The sequence below is a fragment of the Tasmannia lanceolata genome, unplaced genomic scaffold, assembly GCF_043159265.1.
Source record: "Tasmannia lanceolata isolate RefF3 unplaced genomic scaffold, GAP_Taslan_0.1 ptg000016l, whole genome shotgun sequence".
In the NCBI taxonomy this organism is placed as follows: Eukaryota; Viridiplantae; Streptophyta; class Magnoliopsida; order Canellales; family Winteraceae; genus Tasmannia; species Tasmannia lanceolata.
Window position 1 is genome coordinate 18,077,117 of NW_027518693.1, and position 7,173 is coordinate 18,084,289.

Sequence of the window (7,173 nt, forward strand, 5' to 3'; positions counted from 1 at the left end):
GTGATTATGGAGTAGGGGTGGCCAACCGGTTCGGTTCTCGGTTCTCGGTTCTCGGTTCCTTTTTTTTCGGTTCTCGGTTCCATGAACCGTAAGAACCGAACCGAACCGTAGTACACAGTAGGACCGAACCGAACCTGACCGAACATAATTGGTTCGGTCCGATCCGGTTCTAATGGCTAATTATTAATTATTAATTATAATTTATAAAAACTTTTAATTAAAGTTATAATAGAAGTTACTTTCTTATTATAAGAATAGTATTAACTATTGCTTATATATATATATATATATTCAAAGTTCGGTTCTTCGGTTCCGGAACCGAACCGAGAACATTAGACCCGGAACCGAACCGAATAAATTCGGTTCTTCATCAGTGGAACCGAACCGGACCAAAAATATTTTTTTACAGTTCGGTTCCGGTTCGGTTCTGGTTCGGTTCTGGCCACCCCTATTATGGAGGTATGAGTTCCCCTCTTATGGCCCCCTTTGGAGTACGGTGTCTAGGGCAACCATTTTATCAAAGGGAGTGAATAGGCGGGTTGCAGTCGTAGTGTCCGGCTAGTTACCGAAGCATGAGTTGCAAGGCGGAGTAAGAGGCGACAACGAGAAAAGTGAGAATACAATGACAATGAATTGCATTAAATTGAAAGGACGAACAAGATACCTGGATCATAGTTAACAAAATGTTGTTTTAACGACGTTTTTTTCTTTTAATTGTTATATATTATAAAAGTTATATTATATTCCTAATAATGAATTTTAAAGGGAAAAGTTGTTATCTTGAGAATTGTAAAAGTTCCCTCTAATATTTTGAAGGGAAAAACCAAAATCTTCCGAGATTTGTAAAAGTTCCCTCCATTATTTCATTTTGGAATCTTTTCAAATGTTTTGGTGGGAATCATTTAAAATTTGTTGCATCCCACATGTAGATTTAGGATTCAACATCTTCATTCCTTCATCTATAAATAGGTGATGGATTCACTCACTTCATTCAAGTTCTTTGGAGCTCTTTCTCTTTTGAGAGAGCACCATGAATAAACTCCAAGTAGTTTAATATATAGAAGAGAAAAGAAGAGAATTTTTTGAAAATTCAATGAGAATTACAGATCACTTTTTTTGACTTTTTTTAACAAATGCACCCATTCAACTCACATATTTTCAATCCTACCCTCTCCTTTATGCTTTTTAACAAAGGCACCCATTAAAGCCACATAATTTCAATCTTACCCCCCTCCTTTATGGTTTTTTAATAAAAAATCTATAGGGTGATCTTAACCATCCGATTTAAGAGGAATTATGGAAACCTCTACAAATTGGAGGTCTAGGATCAGCCTATGGAAATGATTTTTGGGGCACAACCTATTTATGTCGTGTTCCATCACATGGACGGTTTGGATCAACCTATGACGTGGTCCGTACAGTTCTTTGTCGGCCCGCGCATCGCACGGGGATTTTTACTAGTATATATATATATATATATATATATATATATATATATATATATATATATATAGAGAGAGAGAGAGAGAGAGAGAGAAGGGGGGGGGGGAGAAGAGATAAATGGAGAAGGAGAAATAAAAAGACGGTTAAGCCTACCGACTATAACTATACTTTAAAAAAAAAAACAGTTTAAATTTTAAATGTCGAGACAATTAATTGTTAAACAGCTATAAACGGAGAGTTATGCCTCTTCCTTAAAGGGTGCGAGTCTCTTCGTGAGAGGCAGGGGCGGAGCCAGGAATTTACACTTGGGGGCCAGACTAATTTACACTTTTGCCTGCATTGGTCATTGGGGGGCCGTGGCCATACTTCCGGTGAAATCAATTTTTTCAAGGATGATCCAAACCGTCCATTTAATGGGCCACAGCGTAAATAGGTGTGCTTCAAAAATCATCTCCATACGATGATCCCAACCTTCTGATCTATAAAGGTTTCCATAATATGCAATTTCTCCGTAGATAGAAGGCTTATAATCATCCTATGGAAATGTCTTTAGGGTTACAAACTATTTTCATTGTGGCCCATCTAATGAACGGTTTAGATTATCCTGTGGTATGAGCCGTACCTTGCTTTTTGAAAAGTTCTGGTCCATCAAAAGGTACTGGACTATGGAGGCTTACACCTCATAAAATCTCAAATGGTTTCTCTAGGTAAAGTGAAAAAAGAGTCCTGCTACTAAGGGTGTGTTTGGCGTACCGTTTGAAATAGCGTTTAAAACGCCGTTTTGCAAAACGGAGTTTTACCAAACGGCATTTTCATGTTTGGTTGGCCAGCGGCATATTAAACGGCAAACGGAGGTATTGTGTGTTTGGTTGCAAATGCCCCAAAACAGAGTTTTAGTGGTAAAATGACCAAAAAGGGCATTGTTTGGTTGGCCTCAATGTAACTCAACTACTCTCTCATTAGGCCCAATATTAAAAGGTCATTAGGATCTCATTCAAACAATACTAAAATTAAACATCATTGCAAAAAAAAAAGGCTATATGAAGAAAGAAAGAAACTAGGATTTCTTTTTGTTTTGAATTAAATATTAACAATTTAATAAATTTGTGTCCTCAAGAATGATATTAACACCCCCACTTTTTTTATATTTGACGTAACGCATAAAATCGCAAGCATATACGTAAAAATGGGTTTTGGTGAAGGCAAACACGTAAAAACCCACAGTCCAAAAACTCCGTTCAAAACGGCGTTTTGCAAACAGACCTCCCCCCCTCCGTTTGCAAAACGCCGTTTTGAGGGTTCAAAACGGTGTTTCAAACGGCGTTTCAAACGGTGGCTGCGCACCCAAACACTCTCAAACGGCCATTTGGCCCCAAAACGGTGTTTCAAACGCCAGACGGTGTTTTAAACGGTACGCCAAACACGCACTAAACCGAGAGAGGAACCGAACAAATCCCTCCGCGAGGGTAGTTTTGCTATTTTTATGAAACAAAAGGCCAAAAACGAGAAATGATTGCTAACAACGCAGAAGAAAATTAACCCCAAAATGTCATGGTGAGGTAAGTTTGTAATTTAATGCAAACACAAGGGCATTTTGAACTTCATATAGAGTAAGACTGAAAAATTAGATTTCCAGTTTAACACGTGCCCATGAATAAGTGCATTTCATAAAGCATAGATTATGGTTAGAGATTTTTTCTTGCTTTAGCAAGGAAAGTTTTTCGGCAAAAATCTAGGGCCCCACCTGGATCCACCATTGAATAAAAGGGATTTTGAAAAATCTTTGTGTGTGTGTGTGCGGCGGGGGGCAAGATATATGTGCCCTCCGCCCCTGGTGAGAGGGTGTCTTTTGCACTAATTCGAAGTCTATTATTGCATCTAGATGACATAAAATGAGAACATACTACAAAGCCTTATGATTCAAATTCTCATAAATTGGGCAGATGCATATAGGAAGTGGGAGGAAGTAAAAGAAATACAAAAAAAATTACCAAAAAGCCTTGCTAATCAGGAAATGCAACAACACATCGTGTCTGATACTTGAGAGGTGAACTAATTCTCTTAAACTCGATCTGTTAGTAATGCGAAAAAAAAAATAAACTATTGAGGGTATGCATAAGGTATATGAATCATAGTGATGTATTACAGTGGAAGATATGGACAACATTCATTCTGTAAGGTAACCCATGAAATCTATTACATTCTGAAGTAAATAAGACTGCAGTATAAGTTGAGCATACACATGAAATATATATATGAGGAAAATGATTGTACGGTCGAGCGTACCAAGCTTCTGGTACGCTCGAGTGCCCAATCACATGTGGGCCCACTTTGTTAGGATGATCCAAAGCATTCATTTGAAAGGCCCTTACATTGATGGGGTGTGTACCAAAAATCAGCTCCATAGGATCATCCTAACCCATCCATTTGTGGGGGGCAAAATGGACAGACCACAAATCTGCCCATTTTTGCCCTCCACTTTTGGAGGGGTTAGGATGATTCAATGGAGCTGATTTTTGGTACACACCCTATCTATGATGCCTTGCAAATGAATGCTTTGGATCACCACAAAAAATGTGGGACCCATGTGATTGGGGCACTCGAGCGTACCATAAGCTTGGTACGCTCGAGTGTACAATCCTTTTCCTCATATATATATATATATATATATATATATATATATATATATATATATATATATATATATATATAGAGAGAGAGAGAGAGAGAGAGAGAGAGAGAGAGAGAGAGAGAGAGAGAGAGATGATTTGAGGACACCCAAAGAGGACAGAAGGGCCAGGACTGGCAATCCCTACACACACTGGGGCTAGACTGTGCAGGAGGTGTAACCCACAAGCAGGAGGGTAGGGAATGACAGTCCTAGCTCTGATGTCCTCCTCAGGCTTCCGGCTAGGATTCCTCTGTAAGATATGACACAAGTCAAGCGTGGCATAAAACTACTACTGGCAATCAAGGTTTCAGGTTTCTATTTCAATATGTGGTGTGGTCTTGAAGGAAATTGAAACAAGTCGGTTTTAAATGGAATTGTTTGTGAAAATCCTGTAAAATCACAAAAACATATGGAAACATATACAAATGATGGACATGCGACATGAAACTTTATGAAGTGATAGAATAAGCACAATACACACTAAAAATTGGTAACAAAAGCAAAAAAAAACACCCACAGTGGATTAACATCAAACATTTAGTGACCTGTACATATCTAATAATTCTAGGCATACCACATTTACAAACTAAAAATCGATCACATAAGCAAAACAAAAACGCCCACAATGTTTTAACAGCATCAAACATTTATTGACATGCGTTTTTTTAAAAGGCTTTTCGTGACATGCGTTGTCAGGCATATCTGATAATTCTAGGCATACCACATTTTAAATATAATTCATAGGAATATTTATACATAACACATACCCCACATTTCACATGAAATTTATATAAATATAGAATACTGATATCTACATCATGTTTTGATAATGGGAGAACTCACCTTGTTTTACATAGTTTAACGGCTGACAAAGACTCAAAGGCTACTACAACGGGGTTGTATGGACTAATGGATATCATTAGCCGAAATATAATTGCATAACACATTCGGGTATAGTATACCACTTATACAATTAAAGTTTTGGTTTCGGTATGGAAACGAAAACATTTTGGTTATTTCATGTCGGTTTAGGTGGAAATTTAAAACCAAGTTGGTAATAAAAAAAATCAAGCTATGAAGAAGCAATGAAATTCCTGAAATTCTAGGCCTACCACATTTTAAATAAAAAATCCTTACCCTTTTTTTGAGTTTTTGTATTTTTTGAGTTTTTATGTTTTTTTAACCGTTTTGTTTTGAAAAGAGGTTTTGACTCAGGAGGTTTCCATCCGTCGTCACCTAAAACCGAGGAAAACTCCTAAATATCGATGGACAATACCCGAAGAACCAATCGAAATCCCGATAGCGATAAGAACCCTCGACCGAAAGCAAAGAATACTTTTACCCTCTATAGTACTCGTATCAAACCGAAAGTCCGGCGAAATCGAATTTGAAAATCAAGCTCCGCCTCCACACACACTCACGCACGCACGCATGCACGTATATATATGGGATTTGCTAGCGTCCATCGCAAAAGGCATTTTATAGATGGTCTGTTGCATGTCAGAGCAGCCACATAGGCTCACTTTTCAGCAGATTTTGTCTTCATTCATGAGGTGGCTGCTCTGACATGAAATAGACCATCCGTGAAATGCTGTTTGCGATGGACGCTAGCAAATCCCTATAATACACACACACACACTTGGACCTAGAAGAAATCACAGTGGAAACGGAACCGAATACATAACTCAATGTTCACATCGCTCTAGCAATCTCCTAAGGAGTGACAAAATCTATGTGAGACTAAGTCTAGAAGTAAATCCCCAATACGATGCCATTTAAATGCCCAATTCAAATACATTCACCAAGACTCACTGGATCAAAGCAAAGTAAAAGCTAACGAGCCAAATTCTATTGCAACAATGAGTACTCACCCCGAGAACCAATGGTGGCCATCAGAATAAGTAGCAAAGACAGATATCCCCATACCCACGACGTATAATTCACCTGCTAACCCGCCCATTGACCCTTGGTCTGACCATGTTTTCAATTAGGAATCAAAAAAATGAAACTTATTCCCCCGACATAACACACTAAAGCAAAAGGAGGTTTGAGAAGGAATGAATTCCATTTTTAAGAAGGAATGGAATGCTTATACTCTGTTATCTTCTTCTCAAACCGGATCTAAACAGAAATGTATAAGTATCAAGTAAGTCGAAGCTTGAACCCGCGTAGCCATTACAAAAAATAGAAAAAAAAAAGGAATGGTCTCTGAACCATACACTCAAAACACATAAAGAAAATCACATTTACTTTGCAAATGCCCCAATGGCTTGAACCCACACATAAATGAGAAAATCTAAGTGATTTTGCAAATGCTCAGAGCATCAGACAACTTGGACTCACATATACCATAATGAAATGATCCCCAGGCCATATACCCAAAAAATTAGAAGAGGTCATCTCGGTTACTTTGCAAATGCTCCAAACAACTTGAACTTACACATACCATAAAGAAATGATCTCCAAACCATATACTCAATTATATAAAAGAGGAAGTCTCAGTTGGTTTGCAAATACCCTAAACAAAATCTGTCATGGAATTATCACTTCCCCATCGAGAACAAATCAAAGAAAATATGGAGTTTAAGACTTATGAAAACCCCAATGAAAATCATCTACTCATATACCAATTTTCTACTCGAAACGATCACGAAGCAAAAGAGAAAATGATTAGACCATCACAGAAATGATAAAAGAGAATCTAGAACATCATGAGAACCAAGAACAAAACACAAAATCGAAGAAAACAAGCTAGCATCACCAAATCAGAGGATAAAACACCAAGTTAGAGAAAATAGAGTCTACTTACAATGATGAATGGTAGTGGAATCGCAGGAGGGTTGAGACAACGATAGCAGCTTGATGTGAAAGAGGCGGTCGCGATGGCGAATGGTGGCGGTATCAGTAACCCCTCCGAACCCACAAATTTCTCCCAACAAACCCCTAATGCTCCTCTCTCTCTCTCTCTCTCTCTCTCTCTCTCAGAAGAAGAAGAAGAAGAAGAAGAAGAAGGAGGAGGAGGAGGAGGAGGAGGAGGAGGAGACCCCCCTCTGTTTTTT

General features: G+C 38.2%; 1 long non-coding RNA gene across 1 annotated transcript; it reads right to left on the minus strand.

The window, feature by feature from the left end:
- Window positions 1-3,331: 3,331 nt before the first annotated feature.
- LOC143848806 (uncharacterized) lies at window positions 3,332-7,173 on the minus strand. Its single transcript, XR_013235479.1, has 2 exons — window positions 6,924-7,173; window positions 3,332-3,515 (listed from the first exon to the last, which is right to left on the minus strand). It is a non-coding gene; the product is annotated as an uncharacterized LOC143848806 (long non-coding RNA).